Source organism: Dasypus novemcinctus, chromosome 9, assembly GCF_030445035.2.
Source record: "Dasypus novemcinctus isolate mDasNov1 chromosome 9, mDasNov1.1.hap2, whole genome shotgun sequence".
Lineage (NCBI taxonomy): Eukaryota > Metazoa > Chordata > Mammalia > Cingulata > Dasypodidae > Dasypus > Dasypus novemcinctus.
Genome location: NC_080681.1, coordinates 37,874,036 through 37,899,192, shown reverse-complemented (window position 1 = coordinate 37,899,192; position 25,157 = coordinate 37,874,036). Strand labels below are relative to the sequence as shown.

Sequence of the window (25,157 nt, the reverse complement as noted above, 5' to 3'; positions counted from 1 at the left end):
AAAAAGGGCTGTCACTACCTGGGGAGGTGAAGAATGGCCCCCTGAGTGTATAATCCAATACTAGGGGCCAGCAACTTGGGCAGAGGATGGCATGTGGGGTTATCGAACCCCTATCTATATGCTAAACCAAATCATCTGCCTACAAGCTGTGGCAGAGATAATAACTAATGAAACTGCCTATGCACTAAACTTACTAGCCCAATAGCAAACTAAATTCAGAAATGCTATCTATCAAACCGTCTTGCCCTAGATTATCTCTTGGCAGCTGAATGGGGAGTTTGTGGAAAGTTCAATCTCTCTAACTGCTGCCTTGAATTAGATAACACTGGAAAGGTTATTGATGAAATTACAAGCAAAATAGTAAAAATTGCTCATGTCCCAGTGCAAACCTGGAATGGTTGGAATTTAAATAATCCCTTTGGAAGCTGGCAGTCAATAGTAAACAATTTCAAGCTTCTACTGGGAATAATTGCCTTCTTCATAGGAGCATGCACCATGCTTCCATGCCTCCTCCCTTTCATCATAAACAGAATGCGCACCCTAATAAATGGTATAGTAAGAAGACAAATAACTGCCCATCTCATGACTCTGTATACATACCAGTCAGTCCAGAGGGACTCAGACAATAGTGGCCGAAGCTTAATAGCTTAAGCTTGGCCTCAAAGGGGGGAGATATGATACAGCCTGTGCATAAATTCAAGATTGTTTCCACGTGTACCTAGTCCCTAAAAGTCCAATAAGTAATATAGGCCCTATAGTCTTTGAATGTTCAGAAAGGATGTAAGACTGAAGGTGTATTCAAGGTTGCATCCAGATGGAATGTGGAAGATCTGCTAAATCCAAGCTGGCTTGGAATGTGGGGAATATGCAACTCACCTGGAAGAAATAACCTATCTGATACTCAGATCAAATACTGAAGAAACTAACCAAAGGTCTGTTTGCATACCATCACCCATTTTCTCCCTAATCTTAAACCTCTGTATAAAAGGGACCAAAAAATGCTATTCGGGGCTTGGTTATTATTAGGACAAGAGTCCTCCAAGTCCTGCCGGTCAAAATAAACCAACTTCCTTCTCAGAGTTCTTGTGTCCTGGCTTTCAATACCGCACACACCCCACTTCTCTACAACAATTACATGAGTAAGTCATTCTACATTATACTAAAAGTAAGAAAATGCCTAATAATTCAGTGACTCTAGTTATTTGTTAATTTTCAATACCATCACCTTTTATTATTGGATGAAAGCTTAGAGACTTTGTTGAATAAATAATGGCCCATTCAGTCATTTTAAAGGCAATGGTATTTATTTCAGTTTGGGGGCCAGTTTGAGAAGCATAAGTATAAGAAAACCTCATATAATTTTATTGTAGGTCTAGTTTCCTAGAATAGTAGACCCATTCACAATGGACTGTGTAGGAATTGTATAGGAAGTTAGGACTAAGTGCCTTGTGGGAATGACCACGTTTCATACCCTTATGAATTCTCAGCACCTAACTGAGGTCCTGGCACTTAGCACCTAAATGATGTATAATAATGAGGATGGCTTCCACTTATTGCATATTTGTTTCAAGTCCAGTTGTAAATTCTTTACACAGGTCATCTTAATTCTCAACATAAACAATTTACCACAATATTACAAAGAGATTAATAAGTTGTTAAAATCACAGAGCACTATGTAAGATTTGAACCCCAGCAATCTTTCTCCAGATCTCATAATATTTCCTGTTTATTGATTCCTTTCTAAGTCTAAAGTCTTTACATATCTCATTTAAACCTCAAAATAATCCTTCATGATAGGGAGTATTTATTATCCCCATTATCTAAAGAGCAAAAAGAATCAGAGAGAGGTTAAATAAATGCCTTTGTTTGGCATTTGAGCTACCATGTGTCTGAGTTTGTTGAGTTTAAACAACAGGAATTTAGTGGTTCACAGTTATAGGCTAGAAGAAGTTCAAAATCAAGATTTGCCAAGGCTTGATTTCTCCCCAAATGTTGTAGCATTCTAGTGTGGCTGCTGCAATCCTTGGATGTCCTTGGCTTTTCTATTTTCCTCCTTTCCTTGACCTCTGCTCTCTTTGAATGGCCTTCAGTAATCTGGATTTAGGCCCACCCTCATTTCAATTGGGCTTTACCTTAACTAAAAACAACCTCTTCACTGAGGTCTTACTTACAAAGTGTTCACACTTAGAGGAATGCAGACTGAGATCAAGAATTTTTCTTTCTGAGGTTATGTGCTAACTCTTTCAAGCTAAGATGATGATGATGTATGATTCAAACTTTGAAATCTGTTTGATTTAAACTACTCTTTTTCCATTCACTGTCTCTAAAAGAAAGGAGAGAGACAATGAATTAGAAAAAGAGATGGAGAGCTGAATGCTTATAGTATTAGCTTCCTATCTTCTTTTCTAATATATGAATTTGCAATTAAACATCATTTTCCTCTAAGCATTGCTTTAATTGCATCTGCACATTTGGATATACAGTGATTTCCTTTCTTAAAATTTTCATACTTTGTTGCATTTTCTAGTTATCTTGATTTCTAACATTGGTTTATTGAGCTAGAGAACATACTCGGTTTGATTATCATCCTTGAAAATTTGTTATGACTTATTTTATGGCCTAAGATATCAGTTTTTCAAGACTTCCTAAGTTTTTCCCTCATGTCATTAAAAAAAAATAGTTTAAGTAAAATACATAAAAGATAAAATTTGTCATTTCAACAAATTTTAAGTATAATACAGTGGCAGTAATTACATTCATAATATTATATATTTATTGCCACTATCTATTTCTAAAACTTTTTTATCATGCCAAACAGAAACTCTTTACCCATTATACAATAACTCCCCATTCTCCAATATAGTTTGTATTTTAAAATATTTCTGATGTACTTTAAAGCTATATGTACCTTACAATTGTTGAGTGCAGTATTCTATGTATATCTGTGTGCCAATTTGAAAAAATTTAAGAATCACAAGAAGAGAAAGATTATGTTTTTGAACATATGTTTTGCATGGGTGTGAGACCCTTCCAATTAGCTACATTAGTGAGACATGACTCAGGTTGAGTCTCTTCTCTCTTGCTGGTTTTGATGTAAATGGAGACATACAGGAAAAGGAAGCTCTTGTCATATTTGATTCTGCCATGTGAGAGAAAGGAGAGGCTCAAGGAGCTGAGGCCCAGGGACAGATGAGCCATGTGCCTGATAGCTTGCATCTGAACTCAGGAAGAAAGCAGAGGCCTGAAAAGAGCCAAACCCTATGGCTAGTGTCCACAGCTGAGCTCTGGGAATTGGTACAGCCTCGAGAGGAAGGAGAGGCCTAGGCAGAGAGCACTCGACATCTTGCTTTACCATGTGGCAGCTGACTAGGGTAAGAAAGCTCCTGTTCTGGTGCCTTGAGTTGGATATTTCATGGCCCTGGAACTGTAAGCTTTTCCCCAAATAAGTCCCCTTTATAAAAACTAACCCATTTCTGGTACTTTGCATCGGCAGCCCTTTGGCAAACTAGAACAATTCATTAGGCCAATTTTCTTAATTATGTTGCTCACAATTTCTTTCACTGTGCTTTCTTTTTTAAAAAAACAGAAACATTTCTGGTTGCTTATTCTAATAAGTACTGACAATTTTGGTAAAATTTCCCACTATGATTGTTGATTTATTTCTTCACCATCTGGTTCTCCAGTTTTTGCTTTATATTAATTTGAAGCCATATGATTAGTTACATACAAATTTAAATTCCTTATATATTTCTGGCAAATTGAAGCATTTCTCATTGTCAAATGACCATATTCATCTTCAGTAAAGGTTTTTGCCTTGAATTCTATTTTGTCTGAGGAAATTATGTTACTCAACTCACTTTTGGTTAAATTTTAATAATATATCTTTTTCCATCCTTTCATTATTTTATAGCATAGAATTTGGTTTCATTTTCCAGTCCGTTAATGTTTTCTCTAAAGCATTTAGACTGGTGCTGTCCAAATAGAATAGAATTCATATATGTAATTTAAAATTTTATAGTAGCTACATTAAGAGAACATAAAACCCTGGTGAAATAAATTTTAATAGTTATGTTTTATTTAACCCAGTGTATTAGTCAGCCAAAGGGGTGCTGATGCAAAATACCAGAAATTGGTTGGTTTTTATAAAGAGTATTTATTTGTGGTAGGAGCTTACAGATACTAAGCCATAAAGCATAAGTTACTACCCTCACCAAAGTCTATTTTCATGTGTTGGAGCAAGATGGCTGCCGATGTCTGACAGGGTTCAGGCTTCCTGGGTTCCTCTCTTCCCAGGGTTCCAGCTTCAGCATCAAACTCCAACATCAAAACTCTAACATCAAGAACCTCAACTCTGTCCTTTGCCATGTCTTTTATCTGTGAGTTCCTACCCACCAAAGGGTGGGGACTCAAAGCCCTACTGACACAAGAGGTTTACATAATTAAGTAAACCTGTGAATCCAATGTAATCTAATATGCCCAGAGAAAAAGATCAGTTTACAAACATAATCCAATATTTCTTTTTGGAATTCATCAATAATATCAAACTGCTACACCCAGTATGTCCAAAAATTAGCATTTTAACATATATTATCAATATGAAAAGTTATTAGACATTTTACATTCTTTTTGTTGTAATAAGTCTGCAAAATCTGATGTATTTTCCATAGTCACAGAATATATCAGTTCAGATTGGCTGCATTTAAATGTACAAAGGCTAATGACTATGTTATTAGACAGTGCAGATTAAAACATTTGTACTAAATTTAATTTTGGACTTGATCAACTATGGTCTTAAGTGCTTTCCATTTGTTTTCCTTATTGAACATTTATTTTTTTTATCTTAATACTGTCTTTTGGACCAGTTAATATTATTTTAAATTATTTTATCCTTCTCAACCAGTGTCTAAAAGCTAAACAGTCAAGTACAATTCATTTAGTGGTTACTGTGCAAATTATATTGTTCGTCCTTAACATATCAAAGACCAAAATTAATGTTTACATTTTCCTTCCTCCCAGAGAATGTATACTTTTTTTTTAAATTAGAGACGCTGTGGGATTATAGATCGATCGTGCATAAAATATGGGAATCCCACAGACCACTGTATAACACCACCTTACATTGACATGGAACATTTGGCACAATTGTTGAAAGCACTTTTTAATAATTGTACTTTTTTTAAAAACAAAATGGTTACTTTTGGTACAATTGATGGAAATCCACAACAAAGTTCCTAGAGCTAATAAATGAATTCAGCAAATTGTCTGGATATAAGATCAACTCCTTCGAGTCAAGTAGTGTTTTTATATACAAGCAATGAACAATCAGAAGAGGAAATCAAGGAAAAATTCCATTGACAAAAGCAAGCAAAAGAATAAAATATCCAAGAATAAGTATACATAAGGATGTAAAAGAATTGTACACATGAAACTATAAAACATTGCTAAAAGAAATCAAGGAAGACCTAAATAAATGGAAGGGCATTTTGTGTTCATGGATTGGAAGACTAAATATCATTAAGATGTCATTCCTACCTAAAGTTATTTATAAATTAAATGCAATCCCAATCAAAATTCCAACAACCCTCTTTGCAGAAATGGAAAATCCAATCATCAAATTTATATGCGAGAGTAAAGGTCTATGAATAGTTAAAACCATTTGGAAAAAGAATAATTAAGTTGGAGGTCTCATACTTCCCCATCTTAAAACTTATTACAAAAAAAAAATTATTACAAAGGTACAGTAATGAAAACAGCAAGGTACTGCCCAAGGACAGACATGTAGACCAATGGAATTTAATTGAGAGCTCAAAGATCAGCCCTCACATTTATGGCCAACTAACTTTTGACCAGGGGACAAAGACCTTTAAATTGGGAAAGATGACTCTCTTCAACAAAGCTGAAGTGGTGTTGGCACACCTGGATGTCTATTTGCAAAAAAAAAAGGGAAGACCCCCCCTACCTCACATCATAAATAAAAATCAACTCAAAATGGATCAAAGGCTTAAATATTAGAGCTAGAACTATTCAACTCCTAGAAGAAAATGTAGGTAAACATCCTCAGGACCAGGCATTAGGCAATAGTGTTTTATACTTTATACCCAGAGCACAAGCAGCAAAAGTGAAAAATAGATAAATGGGACCTCATAAAAATTAAAAATGTTTGTACCTCCTGGGACTTTATTATGAAAATGAAAATATTAAAAAATGGAAAATAAGTGTTGAAGTGGATGAGGAAAATAGGAACACATATATATCACTTGTCACAATGTAAAATGTTGCAGCTCTGTGGAAGACAGTCGGGAGTTTCCCAGAAAGCTAAGTATATATATGTGACCTGGCAATCTTAATATTCTGTATATATCCTGAAGAGTTGAAAGCAGGGACTGCAACAGATATTTGCACATCGATGTTCATTGCTGCAGTATTAATAATTTCCAAAGGCTGTAAGCCACCCAACTGTACATCAACCAATATATTTATAAATAATTGTGGTATATACATACAACGGAATATAAAATTTAACAAATGTTCCACACCAATGGAATGTGTTGGTGGTGAGGTGGTATATGGGAATTTTGTATCTTACACATGATAAGGTTCTGTAAACCCAAATATTCTCTAATGAAGAAAATAAATTGTAAAAAAAAACAAAAGTGAACTCAAACTGGATTAGAGACCTAAATATAAGAACCAGGACTATAAAACTCCTAGAAGAAAATGTAGGGAAACATCTTCAATATCTTGTATTAGGCAATGGTTTCTTAGACTACACCCAAAACACAAGAAACAAAAGAAAAAATAGGGAAGTTGACTTGGCCCAGTGGTTAGGGCATCTGTCTACCACATGGGAGGTCAGTGGTTCAAACCCCGGGTCTCCTTGACCTGTGTGGAGCTGGCCCATGTGCAGTGCTAATGCACGCAAGGAGTGCTGTGCCATGCAGGGGTGTCCCCGCATAGGGGAGCCCTACACGCAAGGAGTGCGTCCCATAAGGAGAGCACCCAGTGCAAAAGAAAGTGAAGCCTGCCCAGGAATGGCGCCGCCCACATGGAGAATTGACACAGCAAGATGACCCAACAAAAAGAGACCGATTCCCATGCCGCTGACAACAGAAGCAGACAAAAAAGAACATGCAGCAAATAGACACAGAACAGACAACCAGGGTGGGGGTGAAGGGCTAAATAAAAATAAATAAATCTTTAAAAAAAAAGAAAAGAAAAAATAGATAATTGGGACCTCATCAAAATTTAAAACTTTTGTATATGAAAGGACTTTATCATGAAAATGAAAAGACAACCTGCTCAATGGGAGAATATATTTGGAAACTACATATTCAATAAAAGTTTATTATCAAGACTATATAAAGTAACCGTACAACTCAACAATGAAAAGACAGACAACCCAATTAAAAGATGGGTCAAAGGGGGCTCCAAGATGGTGGAATAGGGAATGGCAGGTTGCCATCCTCCTCCAGAAACTATGGGAAGGTAGGTAGGTTTACTGGCAGAAGGGAGGCCCTGGAACCTGGGGACAATTGGAAAGGGTACCTAGAGAGGGGAGACTCTTTTGTTCAGGGTGGAGGTGGGGGAAGGGAACCCATAGAAGATAGGGCATTCATGTTGCATCCCAGGCAGGAAGACCAGTGCTCATCAGGTTCCTAGAGTGAGTTAAGTCTCCCACCCCTGGAGAGACCGGGGGAGATTCCCAGCACCCAGTAGGCTCTTGAGGTGGGGGAGCTGCAGGGCAAACTAGTGTGGGGGTCAGGCATCCAGCTAATCTAGGGGGAGAGAAGTGTGGGAGAAGGGATGATAGGGTGGATGAACTAGGAATAAAATAGTCACCAATGGGTGCTGAAACAGCTCCAGGGAGAGGGAAGGGGGGGAATGATCAGGCAGGCTGTCACACCTACCCATCCTGGGAAAGAGAGGAAATGGGGCAGTGAGAGGGCTAGCCGACAGGCACCTAACAGCTCGGGAGAGTGGGAAGCCTGGAGAAGCAATACAAAAACGTCAGAAACCTAACTGGCCTGATGCAAAGGAGGGCAGGCAAAGGAAGAGGGAAAGCCTTCAGAAGTCTCCAGAAGCCTAATCTAACTGGTAGAGTGGGTGTAGCTCAGTGGTCAATCTCCTGCTTCATGGATACAAGGTCCAATACCTGGTACCTACTTAAAAAAAAAATAGACAAAGCCTAAATGGCTCCAGTGATAAAGGGAGTAGGGAGAAGAACCTCAGGAGCTTCAGGGAACAGGAGATGAAAGACAGTCTTGAGACTGGGAGTTTAGACCGAGTTGTTGTTGTTTTTTTTTTTTTTTTTAAGGTTATTTGATTTTTTTTTTTTTTTTAAATTCCTTGTTCTTTTCTTTATACCCAGGTATCTTAACCTGGGGAAAGCAGACTTGCAAGGAGATTGATTGTTGAACACAAGCAACTGAGGGTGTTTGCTAGTGGCCTGAGTGAGAGAGAAGCCTGTTTTTTTGTGTGTGGGGGTGTGTGTTTTTTTTGGAGTTGTTATTTTCTTTCCTCTTCTTTTTTCTCTCTTCTTAGTTTATTGTTTTTCATTCTTTCATCTTTTCTTCTGTTGCTTTTCTTTTGTTCTACCGTCTCTTGTGAGGCCTCATTTTCTTCTCTTCTTAGCTTTTTGCTCTTTTATTTTTTCTCTTTTTTCCTGTTTCTTTCTGTTTTCCACTCTACATTTTTTATTCTTAATCCTTTTTCATTTTTCAGACTTTCTACTTGTATTATTTTTTCTTCTTGGTTCTTTTAAGGTTCATTTTCCAGCTTGTTTTTATTATTACTATTATTATCATTTTTCTCTTCTCCTTTGTTTCCTTTTTTATGATCTTAATTTTTTTTCATGGGAATATGGACAACAAAAGGATATAGATTAAGTGAAACCAATGGTCAAAGAGGAACCTTAAAACAAAACAAAACAAAACAAAATAAAACCCTAGAATAGAAAGAAATGCTAACCATCTGAATAAGCTCATCAAGATAAACCAAAGCTACATAATGATGCCAAAAGAGAAATATAGACCAATCTCTCTAATGAACCTGGATGCTAAAACCTCAACAAAATACTTGCTAATGTTATTAAACAACTCTTCAAACGAATTACACATCATGATCACATGGGTTTCATCCCTGGTATGCAAGATATTTCAACATAAGAAAATGAATCATGTAATATACTACATTAACAGATTGACAGAAAGAAATCACACGATCATCTCTATCGTGCAGAAAAAGAATTCAACAAAATACACCATCCTTTCTTGATAAAAGTAATTCAACTGACAGGAATAGGAGGAAACTTCCATGACATCATAAAAGGTATATATAAAAACCCACAGTTAACATCATACTCAGTAAGGAATTGCTGAAGACTTTCCTCTTAGATCCAAAACAAGACAAGGATGCTCACTCTCACTGCTCTTATTTAACATTGTGTTAGAAGTACTTGCTTGAACACTTAGGCAAGAAAAAGAAACATAAGTTATCCAAATTGGAAAGGAAGAACTAAAAGTTTTGCTATTTGCTGATGACATGACCTTAGACACAGAAGACCTGAAAAATCAAAAACAAAGCTTCTAGAGCTGATAAACAAGTTCAGCAAAGTGGCAGGATATAAGATCAACACACAAAAATCAGTAGCATTTCTGTGCACTAGTAATGAGCAATCTGAGGAGGAAATCAAGAAAAAAGTTCTGTTTACAATAGCAAATAAAAGAATCAAATATCTAGAAATAAACTAAAGATACAAAATATTTGTGCACAGAAAACTACACAACATTGTTAAAGGTAAGCAAAGAAGACCTAAATAAATGGAAGAAAATTCCGTGCTCATGGATTGGAAGACTAAACATCATTAAGATATCTGTCCTACCCAAATTGATTTACAGATTTAATGCAATCCCAGTAAAAGTTACAACAGCGTTTTTCACTGAATTGGAAAAACTAATCGCTAAAGTTATATTGAAGGGCAAGGGATCCCCATAAGTCAAAGACATATTGAAAAAGAAAAACTAAATAGGAGGATTCATAGTATCTGACCTTAAAACATAATACAAAACTACAGTGGTCAAAACTGCATGGTATTGGCACAAGGATAGACATAATGACAAATGGAACTGAATTGAAAGTTCTGATATAGATCCTTGCATATAAGGTCAACTGATAATCAACAAGCCCACTAAGCACACTCAATTCGGACAGAATGACCTCTGCAACAAGTAGTGCTGGGAGAACTGCATGTCCATAGCCAAAAGAGTGAGAGAGGATTATCATTTCACACCCTATACAAAAATTAACTCAGGATGGATCAAAGATCTAAACAGAAGAGCCAAGACCATAAAACTCCTAGAAGATAATGTAGGGAAGCATCTGTGTGATCCTGTAGTAGGAAATGGTTTCATAAACTTTACAACCAAAGCATGAGCAATAAAAGAAAAAATAGATCAATGGGACCTCCACAAAATTAAAAACTTTTACACTTCAAAGGGGTTTGTCAAGAAAGTGAAAAGGCAGACTACTCAAAGGGAGAAAATATCTGGTAACCATTTATATAATAAGGGCCTAATATCCAGTATATATAAAGAAATTCTACATCTCAAAAATAAAAGCCCAACAACCCATTTAAATAATGGGCAAGAGGCTTGATCAGACACTTTTCCAAATAAGAAATACAAATGGCTAAAACTTGCATGAGAAGATGCTCAACATCACTAGCTAATAGGGAAATGCAAATCAAAACCACATTGAGACACCACTTTACACCTATTAGACTCACAGAGAACTACAAATGTTGGAGAGGATGTGGGGAAATGGGAAATCTTGTCCACTGCAGCCATTGTGGAGGATGGTTTGGCGGTTTCTCGGAAAGCTAATTATTGAATTTCCATATGACCCAGCAATCCTACTGCTAGGTATATACACAGAAGAACTGAAAATAGGGACATGAACAGATATATGAACACCAATGTTCATAGTGGCATTATTCACTATTGCCAAAAGTTGGGAGCAACCCAAATGACCGTAAGTAGATGAATGGATAAACAAACTGTGGTATATACATACAATGGAATATTACTCAGCTGTAATAGGAATGAAGTATTGATGCATGATGGCATGATTGAATCTTGAAGACCTTATTTTGAGTGAAGTAAGCCAGTCACTAAAAGCCAAATACTGCATGACCTCACTGATATGACGTAAGCCTATTGAGCAGATTCAGAGAGCTAGAGTCTGGAAAATAGGTTATCAGGTGACAGAAAGGGAATAGAGTGTGGTGAGCTGATGCTCAATATGGGAAAACCCATGATTAGGTGGAAAGGGTAATTTGGCAGTGGAGGGGAGTGATGGTGATGCAGGGATGTGAATGTTGTCAATGGTGCTGGAATGTGAGGTTGAGCAGAGGGCAGGGGGGTTTGGGATGAATTGTCTGTGGAACTGAGGGGAAGACTGGAGGAAGGAGCTGGTGAACTCTGGGGATTTGTATATTGTGGTTGAAACTAAAATGGTGGATATGTTTTTTTTTTTTCCAAACATAGTAGGGGAGAGTCACTGCTGCAGGGCGTTGGTGGTGGGGTATATGTGGGTAAGGGTGCACCTAGGGCATGCTTCTTTGGAATGTGAATGCGTTCATCTTGGCAAAGTGTGTTATCTCTGTGGGTAGAGACCCACACAATAAACAAGAAAATATTAAGCACCCATCCTGGGGATTCCTGCTACATTCTCAAATAGAGGGGCAAGAACATCTTGAATACATAAGCAGTACGCAGTGAAAGAAAACAGACCAGTATGTTAAGCCCTCAATGTTAATGTATGCAATTATAATTGTTATTCTTCAACAATTGAAATTTAGTGGTTGTCATAGGTTCGAGGGGAGGGGCAGGGAGTAATGGGTAGAATATGGGGCATCTTTGGGGCATTGGAGTTGTTCTGCAAGATCTTGCAATGATGGATACAGCCCATTATACATTATATGAGGCAAAGAGTAAACCATAATGTAAACCATTGACCATGATTAGTATCAGTTCTTTTATATTTGTTCATTGATTGTACCAAACGTTCCATACTTATGTAGGGTGTTATTGGTAAGGGAGGATGTGTGTGTAGGAGAGGAAGTGGGGTGTATGGGAATTCCCTGTATTTTCTATGACTTTTATAACCTAAAGCTTCTGAGAAAATAAAGTGAAAAACAAAATAAGACACTGGGGAACATACAGAAGAAATTGTAAATATACATAAAAGATAATAGATTTTTTTGGTGGTGAAACACATAAATGCAAAAAAATTAATTTTTAAAAAATTTTTATTTAATTTTAAAATTTTATTATTTTTCGTTGGCATTGTTTTTGGGGGAGGTTTTGGGTTGCAGAGGCCTTCCGGCCATGGTAGGGTAGGATCACTGGTATGGGTTGTCAGTGGCTGGAGGATGTGTGTGTTTGGGTGCACCTGGGACATGCCTCTATGGAATGTGTGTTCATGTGGTCATGGGGTGTTGTTTCAGTAGGTGGAGACCTACAGAATAACTGATGGAATACTGAATTCCCATCCTGGTGAGTCCTGCTACATTCTCTCATAAAGTGACAAGAATCTCTGGATACATGGGCAGTGTCTAACAAAGGAGGGTGGAACAATGCACCAAAACCTTGATATTGAAGCTTGGACCTATGGACCTTGTTCTTGTGAAATTGAAACTTGGCCTAGTAATATATACTGCCTAAGACTTACCTCCTGAAATCTTCCTTGTTACTCAAATGTGGCCTCTCTAAGCCAGACTCAGCATATAAATTCACTGCCTTCCCCCTGATGTGGGACATGACTCCTGGGAATGAGCCTCCCTGGCACCAAGGGATTAATACCAAGCACCAAGTAATGATGCATTTGGAGAAATATCTAGATCAGAATGGGGAAACATTAAATACAAAAGAGTTTTTAATGGCTAAGAGATTTCAAAGTGAGTCGGGAGTCATTCTAGAGGTTACTACTATGCACATCTCAGAAAATCTCACTGTGTGCCACAGTAAACAGTGTCTTGATTAGGTGTGCTCCTGGGGGCTCTAGAAATATGTAGACGCTATAGACAGATTAGACAACCCCAGGAAATTGGCACCCAATCAGTGGACCTTATTTTGGAATACACGATAATCCATGTCCCCCATTGTATTAGAGTTAGATTCATTTATAATTTTCCTACACATAATTCTTTTGCCCCGTTTATTTGAGCCTATAGTTAACATTATACCTGTTAAATATATGTCCCAGAGACTCAAATCTTCTGACTGTTCATATGTTGGGTGAACCTGAGTCTCAGCAGAGTTGCAGCCAACACCTACTCTCCAGATCATCAGAGTCACCCAGGACAACTAACAAATGGATGATGATGGACAAAACCCATCCCAAGAAGCAGAGTATCTACAACTGGAAGCAAGACAGTTCCATACATCTGCCCCATGGGATCTAAGCCCCCTCTCAGTTGAAAGCAGAGTGGGCATCACCATCCCTGAATCCTCAAGATAAAGGAATGAACAAACATTAGGGGGGAATGCAACTATGGACTAAATTAGACTTCTTAATATTTTAGTAATGGGAGCTCTTGTTACGTTAATATATAAGACAGTGGTCACTGTAGGTTCTCAGGGGAGGGAAGAGGGAAGAATAGGTGTAACATGGGGCATTTTTGAGACATTGGAATCATTCTGCATGATATTGCAATGACCCAAGAACATCGAAGCAGGGATTCGAGCAGACATTTGCAAATTGATGTTCATAGAGCCACTATTCACAATTGCCAAAAGATGGAAGCAACCCAAGTGTCCATCAGCAATGAACGGATAAACAAAATATGGTATAGACATATGATGGAATATTATTAAGCCATAAAAAAGGAGTGAAATTCTGATACATGCAACATCATGGATGAATCTTGAAGACATTATGCTAAGTGAAATAATACAGACACAAGTGACAAATATTGTATGCTCTCACTGATAATGAAATAATTAGAATAAGCATATGCGTAGAGTCTAGAATACAGGTTTACAGGAGCTGGGTTAGGAGTATGGAATGAGGAGCTAATGCTTAATTTGTATAGAATTTCTCTTTAGGTTGATTGGAAAGTTTTGGAAATGAATGGTGGTGATGGTAGCACAATATTGTGAGTGTAATTAACAGCACTGAATTATATATGCGAGTGTGGTTAAAAGGGTAAATTTTATTTTATTTTATTTTTTTAAGACAATCAGTTTTTAAAAAAAGATTTATTTATTTATTTCTCTCCCCTTTCCCCCCACCCCAGTTGTCTGTTCTCTATGTCTATTTGCTGCATCTTCTTTTTCTGCTTCTGTTGTTGTCAGCGGCACAGAAATCTGTGTTTCTTTTTGTTGTGTCATCTTGTTGTGTCACCTCTCCATGTGTGTGGTGCCATTCTTGGCAGGCTGAACTTTCTTTCACGCTGGGCGGCTCTCCTTATGGGGTGCACTCCTTGCGCGTGGGGCTCCCCTACAAAGGGGACACCCCTGCGTGGCACGGCACTCCTTGTGCACATCAGCACTGTGCATGGGCCAGCTGCACACGGGTCAAGGAGGCCCGGGGTTTGAAGCCAAGTCCGCTTCCCGAAAAGGGTAAATTTTAGGTATATATTTGTTACTAGAATAAAAGTTAAAAGATAAAACATAGTGATGTTAAACACAGTGAATTCTTTTGAAAATGATGGATTTTAGTTAATAATATACTTACAAAAATGTTCTTTCATGAATTATAACAATTGTACCATACTAATGGAAGGTGCTCATAATAGTGTTATACATGGGAAAAATTACACCTTAATGTATACTATGGACTGCCATTAATATGCCAATTTTAATATTCTTTCATCAGTTGTAACAAAGGTATCACACTAATGCAATGTGTTAAAAATAGGGGAATGTTATTCTTTTTGCATAATTTTTCTATAAACCTGGGCATTGTTACAGAAGAAACAGCTGCACAGAGAAAATTTTCCACAACTGAAGTCCTCCCAATTATCAGCTGAATACTGATCAGTGTATGCATATCAGATGACTAAAAAAGACTGGTAAAAGCCATAATGAGGAGATCAATTGATCAATCAGCGCCAAGGCAGGACTTACCTAGATGTTAGACTTAGCCTAAAAGGACATTAAGATAGTTATTTTAACTGTATTCTGTATGTTCAAAAAGTTAAGTAAAGATATAGAAGATGAGATATAAAAAAGACCCTTAGAATATGAAGGTATTAGCATAAATGCAAGAATGAATAGAGGCACCAAAAAGTCGATATAATATATTGGCTACAGAGTATTCACTTGGAGCAAGAATTAGTTGCATAACATTTTGCAGGTCACAACCATTTTTAAGTGTGTTTTCTACAAAATGGAAATAGTTACACTGAGTTCTTAGGGTTAAGCTGGGACTGAAAATAAATAATGCATTTTTTTTTTTCATTATAATGAGAGCAAGAGGAGAGAAAAATGCAGAAGAGAATGCAAGAAATAAGAACTAAAAGAGGAGGAGGAGCCCAGGAGAAGTAAAGAAGCAGTGGTTCTAAGAAATTATATTTCCTGCTATATAATTCTAGGTTTTCTGTTTTCTTTTTGATGTTTTTCTTCCCATCTGGAGGAGTATAGGGAGAAGGAGCTGACAAATGAGAACGAGAGTGCTGTCAGACAAGTAGGTGCTGAGTCAAATTAGTGCCATGCCAAGGAATTCAGAAAAGGATTTTCTAGAGGGTATCGAAGTGCAGGAAGTGGTTGAGTACCTGCTTGACACGTACCAGGTCCTAGGTTCAATCCCCAGTACCTCCTTAAAAGGAAGGCATGGAAAGGTAAAGGTAAATGCAGATGTTACCTTTACTGATAAACTACAGTAGATTCTTTAAAGAGGAAGATGTTCAATAAAGTAGCAGGACAGAATTTTACATGTAAGTGGTTAAGAAATCAATGGCTCAAAGAAATTAGATCTACTGAGTCAGGACTATTTCTAAAGGAAAAAAAATCCACTTCCAAACAAAGTACAAGCTTATGATTAATTGAAATTGGATTAATAAATGATTTTACTAACCATCTTCATTTACTTGAGATTCTATTTTATCCAGGGAATTACAAAGAAGAACCAGAGGCTAACTGAACCAGGCTGACATACCAATGATCCTTTGCCGCGCTAATAAAGACCTCACCCCTACCCACAAAGAAGAACTGTAACAAAGAAATCAGGCTGACATCAGCAAAGTCTGCTGATCTTCACCAGATGGAAACAATCTTACACCAATATCCTTGTTGCTAATTAAGGCACTGGGCCTCAAGGAAACCCTGCCCAGACAGTCCACATTCCCCCAATGCCCCCCCTTACTTACTGTAGTTCACAGCACTCTCCTAGCTCACGTACCCAGTGTAACTCATGTCTGCTTTGCCCCTCCCCATTCACCCACAACTTCCCTTTGTCTCAAGCAGCGGTATAAGCTGCTTTCTCAGTTTAACTGTTTGTGTAGCAACCTTTTGGTACTGCTCCTGCTTTAACCCAACTTTAGCTCAATAAACTTGCTCTATATACCCCCTTTTTAAGTCTTTATTTTATTTTCAGCACAATAATTAAAACATGCTGTTTTCATCAATCTTCATCTTTCCCTCTGGGTTTCAGTTCTTTGTTTCATTGTCTTTAACAGTGTCAATGGGTCGTATACAGTGCCTCTCATTTGCTATGCTTTTCTTCATGAGCAAATAAAGCATTCTTAACCCTTAGAGTCTCTTAGCTGAAGACTGAGCAGTCTGAGCAGGTTCTATAGAAGACAATAGCAATTTAACCGTGTCCCCAGTTGACAATGTCAAGGCAGAAAAGGACAATCCTAAAGTATTTGAAACTCTCAATTTAGGCCTCACCTCTGTTGGTGCCTAATTCAACACAAAGCAGAATATTGGGCACTTAGGACACTGAGTCTGCCCAAGAGTGCCAGGATTTCAGCTTAACTGGTATCCTAATTGGGCTCAGCTGCAGTCTATCTTGGTGGTGGTCATTTTTAAGAAAACGAATTGGCCCTTATAAATCCCATCTCTTCCTGTCCTCAACCTTATTTTAGGCTCTGTGTCCTGGAGCAGAGATTTTAAGAGCTGGGAAGAAAGGGACTTTGGTGAGAACGTAGATGGAATTCTTAACTTTTTTTCCTCCTCAGTTTAGGTGGAATGATATCTGTTATTTCTCCATCTCTCACTGGACCTTTATGCTTTTATTTCATCCCTGCAATGTCCTGGAGTTTTCTGGATTTCCTTCAGAGACTCTTTTGTGAAAAAACAACCACTGTAATGGAATTTGAGTTAAATGAAACTGAAAGCACTGAGTGCAAGGCAGTGACTTGACAACCATAAGGTAAATGCTGAGATCTGGGCTGGTGGGTGGGTCAGCATCATCAAAACTTACTTTTGGAAGAGATCTTACATTTTGTAAGAGATCTTAGAAAAAGAAACTCAATTGGGTCATTTGAAATACAATGTGCACCATTTTGAGAAGTCAAGGATGAAAAAGCATCACATTATTTTTCAGGTCTAATTTTCTAAAATATTTGGCATACTCCCAAAGGACCTGATTAGTGATTTATAGATACAGCAAGTGATGGGAAGGACCTGTCATATACACTTGCACCTAATATACACATATATCTAATCCAGGACCTGGCCTTGAACACACATGTTGACTGAATGAATAAAAACCATGGAAGTAGAACATGGAGGTCAAAAGTGATACTCTTTTTAAGACTTTTGAGACGTATTATGAAATTTGCGCTAGAAATGTTTGCAACCCCTCCCACTCCTCCAAGTATTTATGAAAGTATTGTTCCTTTCTCTTTTTTCCTAACTGGTGAAATCATGATTTTTTAATCTTCACAAAATTGACTAGTGGGAAATGGAATGCTGTTTTAATAGGCACTTTTTGACTATTACTGAAATGGAATATATTTTCATATAGTACTTCTTACCACATTTCATCTTACTTTTCATCATTGCTTACTTCCAGCCTTGAAGTCCAAGGTACTGATGTAATAAGTAAAATGCACTTAGTGCCTACTATATCCAAGCATTGTGCTAAATTCTTTACAGATGCTATTCATTAATTACTCCTCAAAATGCGCTTATGATGTAGGTATGATGTAGGTATTATGCCCATTTTACTGATGAATTAATACATCTTAAGCCTTTTAATAGTTTTTAATTTGTGGGAAAATATATAGAACATAAAATTTACTATTTAAGCCATTTTTTAAGAGTACAATTCAGTGGCATTAATTTGTATTCATAATGTTACACAACCATCATCACTATATCTAAAACTATTTTATCACCTCAAACAGAAATTCTGTTCCTATTAAGCAATAACTCCCCATTCTTCCCTGTCTCCAGCCCCTGGTTACTTCTAACTTACACTTTGTCTCTTTGAATTTGTATGTCATATATGTGGAGTTAAAAAAAAAAATGTCTGTGTCTGGCTTATTTCATTTAGCATAATATTTTTCAGGTTCATTCATGTTACACCATTTATGAGAACTTCAGTCCTTTTTATGGAAATAATATTCAATTGTGTGAATATACCACATTTTGTTTATCCATTCTTCTCTGGATGGGCAATTGGAATGGTTCCCATTTTGGCTATTTGGAATAATGCCACAATGATAATTTGCATAAAATATCTGTTTGAGTTCCTATTTTCAATTCTTTTAGATATATACCTGGAAGTAGAATTGCTGAGTCAGGTGATTCTATGTTTTTACAGGACCTACCAACCTGTTATTCACAGTGTCTGTACAACTTTACATTTCAACTATCCATGTACAAGGGTTCCAATTTCTCTACTTCCTCATCAATACTTGTTATTTTCAGGTTTTTAAAAAATTTATGATAGACATCCTAGCAGGTGTAAGAATATACCTCAGTTTAGTTTTGCTTTGCATTTCCCTAATAACTAATGATGTTGAATATCTTTTCATGTGCTTACTGGCCATTTGTAAGTCTTCTTTTGAGAAGTGTCTAGCCATATCCTTTGCCGTTTTAAAAATGGGTTTGTCTTTTTTACTGCTGGGTTACAGAAGTTCTTTACATATTTTGCATGCCAAACCCTTTTCAGACATATGATTTGCAATTTTTTTTTCCTTTTCTGTAAGTTGTCTTTTCATATTCTTGATAATATATGTTGTGATGAAAATAAAAAGACTTATAAAAAAGGGGTGCAGAGCAAGTTTATTGAGCTAGAGTTGCTTTAATGCAGGAATAGCATCAAAAGAGGTTTCTGCTCAAAAGTTTGAGTTGGGGGAGCAGCTTATATTGCTGTCAGGGTAATGGGGAGGGATAAAGGGGACATTATCAATGCCTGGTATGTGCATTCCATGCATTCCATGTACTAAGGCCTACAGGGCTCTTTGAGCAGGGTGTCCTTGAGGCCCAGTTGGCTAATTAGCAAGCAGTATGTTGATCAAGGTTGTGGCTATCTGGTTAAGATCAGCAAATCTTGATGGTGTCAGCTTGAATTCTCTTAAAGTTCTTCCTCTCAAAGTGGGGTAGGGGGTTTATTGGTGATTCATTATTCACCAATAGAATTATTGGTGTTTCAGCTTGCTTCACTTAACCACTGTTTTTTCTTTATAATTCCCTGGATAAAACAGAAGCTCGAACAAATCAAGATGGTTCGTAAAATCATATATCATTCCAATTTCACATATCCTTTGATGCAACAAATTTAAAATTTGGATGAAGTCCAATTTATTTGTTGTTGTTGTATATGCTTTTGGCATCATAGCTAACAAACCATTGTCAAAACCAAGGTAATGAAGATTTATGCCCGTGCTTTTTCCTAGGAATTTTATGGTTTAGCCTTTATATTTGGGTCATACACTAATTTTGAGTTTATTTTTGTGTATATTGTAAGGTAGGAGTCCAACATCATTCTTCTACATGTGGAGATCCAGTAGAATGTAGCAACTGTTACCATTTGCTTTACAATGTTCTCAAGCACTTCTGAGGCAGGTTAGTATAGTGAAAGGGGGAAGGTGGCCCGCCTGGCAGACCACACAGCCAGCAGACCACATGGCCATGAGACCCTGTCTGGAAACCTCCTGAGAAGAAGGCTGCTGGAAAGACCCTGTGAGATCCCAGCAATAAGAATCTCATTTGGAATGAGAATCCCATTTGGAGTCAAGGGAAAGCCCCAAGTACCTTCAAAAGGCCTCACCATTGGCCCCTGAGAAAATGACAGGTGGGGCAACCAATCAGAACAGCAAAAAGCTGGGGCTCTGCCCCAACATAATGAAGTACAGGAGGAGGAAAGACTTTAAAAAGCCCTGACCTGGGCTCCATGCGCCCAGCTCACCCTGCAGTACACCCATGTTCCCTGCCTCCGACAGTGTACTTTTCTCATTTTCTTCTTTCTTAATAAACTTTTTGCTCCCTTGCCTACCCTATGGCTTGTCCTTAAACTCTTTTATGTGACATAAACCAAGAACCTAGATGTTCAGAAACCAGAGCCATCTGCTAACACTTCAGTTGCTTATCTGCTTGGAATGTGTTCTGAGTTATGAGAAACAGAGTATCTTGTTTCAGTCCTCAGGTAGCCCTCAGACAGCTTAGAAAAGAAAAAGGCAATGTGAGTGAGGTCTGCTCTGTTCCCTCTGGTACCAGTGACCAAGATCCCACTCTGGAAATGTGGCTGCCTTTAAGCCTGCAAATGAACTAGAGAAGGGGTGGGCAAGGGCAAGTAAAATAAATGCCACAAAGCTTCCTGCTTTTGCATTCTCTTTTTTTCTTGATTCAGCACTTTCTTGGTTGCTATAAGTCATTGTCTGTTTCCTAGAATGCTGACAAATCTGGTTCTGACAATTTCTGCCCCCTTTTTGATATTTCTGTGGAGGTATAACTTGATTTTTTCTAGGTTCTTGACTATGCTGTTACTGGATTTTATCCAGGTTCTTGGCTATGCTGCAGGAATGAATTTCAAGAGCATGGTAGGCTAGTAAGTTATTCAGGTAGGGAGGGAAGAGAAATGGGAGAAAATAACAGAGCAGGGGTCCCAGGTAGAGAGGATGGGGGTGAACAAGGATAAAGAGGGCTGATTTACAAGCTACAATTCCCCATTATAGATTATAAATCCCCAGGTTTACTTTTGTGGCCACATGGCAGAGGAAAAATGGTGAGAACAGCATGCAGAGGGCAGGGACAGGTCCAGAGGCAAAAGAGCAGGGCAAGAGCCCACGCTCAGGCTTGTGCCTGGTTTTTAAAAAAATTTATTGAAATATATCACTCATACATAAACATATATAAACAATAAATGTACAATAGTTGTGAAGTTACAAACCAAACATATATAACAGCAAACATACATAACAGCTCACCCTACCACCAATAACTTGCATTGTTTTTAAACTTTTTAAACTAATGATTAAAGAGCATTGTCAAAATATTACTACTAAACAAAATAGTTTTCCCCTAACCAATTTGATTATTATCTTTATATCATTTATATATGAACATGCATAAACCAAGTGTATAGTAGAAGTTGTGAACTTACAAAGCAAGCATGTATAACATCATGCAGGGGTTCCATACATCAACCATCCACCAATACCTTGCATTGCCATGAGATGTTTGTTACAAACTATGAAAGAACTCTGTCAAAATCTTACTACTAATCATAGTTCTTATCTTACATTTGGTGTGTTTTTTCCCCCAAAATACCCTATTATTATTTTTAAAATATATTTTTTATGACAGAAGTTGTAAACTTATAAAACAATCATGCACATGTGCAGAATTCCCAAACAACATCCCTCCATCAACACACCACAATGTGGTATGTCATTTGCTACAGATAAAATAATATCATCTGATTGTTACCATGTCCATAGTGTACATTTGGCTCACATTTTCCATACTGCCTCAGTATCAACACAGTACATCTTTTACATAGATGCAAGAATATTATATTATTACTGCTAACCACAGTCCATCGGTCACTCCAGCTGTATTTTTCCCATGCTTCTCCACATTCCCATCACCCTGCAGTAGTGATATACATTTGTTCTAGCTAACAAAGGACACTCTTGTATCTGTACCATCAACCACAATTCTCATCCACCTCTTGGTTTACTGTGCTATCCAGTTCCTAGATTATTCTCAAGCATTCTATCAATTGGCATTTACCTAACTAGACTACCATTTCCAGTCACATCCCCATTTATAAACTAGCTGTTACTCACTGTGTGTTACCATCCACTCTATACATTTCCACAATTTTACAGTAAAGCTAATTAAAACTTCTACATACATTAAACATCAGTTGTCCACTCAGTCCTTCTCTTATCTCCTTTAAGGATCCACCACCTACCACCAGGTCTTGAAGATTTTTTCCAATAATTTCTTCTGGAAGTTTTATGGTTCTTTTATTTTTAGTTTTTTTATCCATTTTGAGTTAATTTTTCGAAAAGAGGTGAGATAAGGGTCCTCTTTCTTTCTTTCACCTATGGATGTCCAATTTTTTCACCACCATTTGTTGAATGGATTTTTCTGCCCGAGCTGTATGGGTTTGACAGGCTAGTCAAAAATATTTGACCATACCTGTGAAGGTCTGTTTCTGAACCATAAATTTGGATCCATTGGTCTATTGTGTCTGTCTTTAGGCCAGTACCATGTTGTTTTTACCACTATAGGTAGCTATTATGATTTAAAGTCTGGAGATGAGGGTTCACTTTTCCTTTTTGTGATGTTTCTGGCTATTCAGGACTCCTTACCCTTCTGAATAAATTTAATGATCATATTTTCAATTTTTTCTTTAATGCTGGTGGAATTTTTATTGGGGTTGCACTAAATCTGTTTATCAATTTGAGTAGAATTGACATCTTAATGATATTTAGTCTTCCAATCCATGAGCATGGAATGTTCTTCCCGTTATTTAGGGCTTTTTTGATTTGTTTTAACACTGAGTTGCAGTTTTCTGAATACAAGTGCTTTACATCATTGGTTAAGTTTATTCCTGACTATTTGAGTTTTATCTGGCATATTTTGTTTTCACCACTCTTTTGACTCTTTTAGTTACTTTTATTGTATAATGTTCATTTCTAGACTCTCTTCCAGGCCTCTCTCTCCTATCTTTTCTTTTCAGGCTCTAGCACACCCTTTAGTATTTCCTGAAATTCTAGTCTCTTGCATAGAAATTCTCTCAGTTTCTGTTTATCTGTGAATATTCTAATTTTGCCCTCATTTTTGAAAGATAGTCTTGCTGGATATAAGATTCTTGGCTGGAAGTTTTTCTCTTGTAGTATCTTAAATATATCAGATTACTGTCTTCTTGCCTCCATGGTTTCTGGTGAGAAACCAGCACTTAATCTTATTGGATATCCCTAATATGTTATGCATTGCTTTTCTCTTGCTGTGCTCAGAATTCTCTCTTGTCTTTGGCCTTTGACATTCTGATGAGTATGTCGTGTCTTGGAGTTGGTCTATTTGGATTTTTTCAGATGGGAGTACATTGTACTCCTTGGAAAGAGATATCTTTGTCCTTCAATAGGGTTGGGAAATTTTCTACCATTATTTAGTTAAATATTCCTTCTGCCCCTTTTCCCTTCTCTTCTCCTTCTGGGACACCCATGACATGTACGTTTGCATGTCTTTTGCTGTCATTTAGTTCCCTGAGACCTTGTTCAATTTTTTTCCACTCTTTTCTTCATCTCTTCTTTTGCATGTTCACTTTCAGAGGCCATTTCTTTAAACTCACCAAATCTGCTATTATATGATTCCAAGGTTTTTTTAAAATTTTTTTATTGCACCTTTCATTCCCACAAGATCTGCTATTTTTCTATGTATCCTTTCAAATTCTTCTTTGTGCTCATCCAATGTCTTCTTAATATCCTTAATCGCTTTAGCCATCTCATTGAATGTATTAAGGAGATTTGTTTGAACATCTGTGATGAGTTGTCTTAACTCCTTTATGTCATCTGGAGGCTTATCCTCTTCCTTTAACTAGGCCATAGCTTCCTGTTTCTTGGTGTGGATTGTAATTTTTTGTTGGTATCTTCACTTCTGGCTTCCTAGAGTATATATTCTGGGTGTAATTTTTCTCTTTAGTTTAGGGCTTCCTATCGTTTCTCCCTTGCTGGTTGTGCTGTAGGAGCCAAGCATGCAGTTGGTGCTGTAAGCTGTGGAGGCTCAAGCTGCCCTCATTGTACTAGGGACCAATGAAGCTTCTTTCAACTTTCTCCTTTCCCAGGGGTAGGGACAGAGTCACAGCTATGTGGAATAATCCATGTGCAGGCCTAGACTGTATTGCCCAGAGAGACTGATGAAACTTCACATCCCTTTCTCCCTTGCATGGGGCAGGGATGGGGCTGCAGGTGTAGGCAGCACTCTATGTTGTGTGGTTCCAAGACAACCGCAGTTACTCTGGTAGACTTATGATTTTCAGTCTATGGTAGCCAAAGTTACCTGCAGTTACCTATATGGGCTGGTGAAGGGCTCCACAGCCTCCTCCCTGCCAGAAGTGGGGCTGAAGTCTAGGCAGGCTGCAGGCTGATCTGGGTGAAAGAAACTGGTTCCTGCCGACAGCCAGGCTTACCCTCAGGCTGGGGGCAGAGGCAGAATGGTGGCTACTAGCCTCTTTCTGACTTGTGCTGGTTCACACCCCCGTGTTCCCATGGTTTTCTCTTAGCCAGCCAAGTCCAGCAATCAGTAGCCAAAATTGGCAGCCAACTGTCTCCTCCTCCCCTGGTTCTGGGAAATGGAGCTTCCAATTCTGTCACAGAACAGCTCCTGGGATGGCTTGTGCTGCCAGAGTAGGGTGATCACCAATCTCCGCAGCTTGGCTGGTAATTTCCGGAGAGGCTGGCGTAGATCCCTGCACCTTCCTCCCTGCTGGAGGTGGCACTGGGGCCTAGGCTAGACCTGCAGTATGATCTGGATGGAAAGAAGCTGGTCCTCACCAGCACTGGGATTTTCAGTCTGCCCCACTTCCCCTCGTGCCAGGCACAGAGTTAAGATGGAGGCTCCCGGCCTCTTTTTGACTTGGACAGGCTCAAGCTTTAGCTCTTTTCAGGATTATACTGTAGCCCACTGAGTTTCCTCATCAGTAGCTGAAATTGGTGCCCAACTGTCTCTTCCTCCCCTGTTTTGGGGAAG

The 25,157-nt window shown here is 37.9% G+C and overlaps 1 long non-coding RNA gene across 2 annotated transcripts in view; it reads left to right on the top strand.

Annotated features, from left to right (window-relative positions):
- The window catches only part of LOC131279718 (uncharacterized), a 109,073-nt gene extending 92,874 nt beyond the window's left edge, over nt 1–16,199 (top strand). For both annotated transcript variants that reach the window (XR_009187153.2, XR_009187152.2), the window contains exon 4: nt 16,112–16,199. This is a non-coding gene — a long non-coding RNA (uncharacterized lncRNA). The remainder of the gene's footprint in view (nt 1–16,111) is intronic.
- Nucleotides 16,200–25,157: the final 8,958 nt, after the last annotated feature.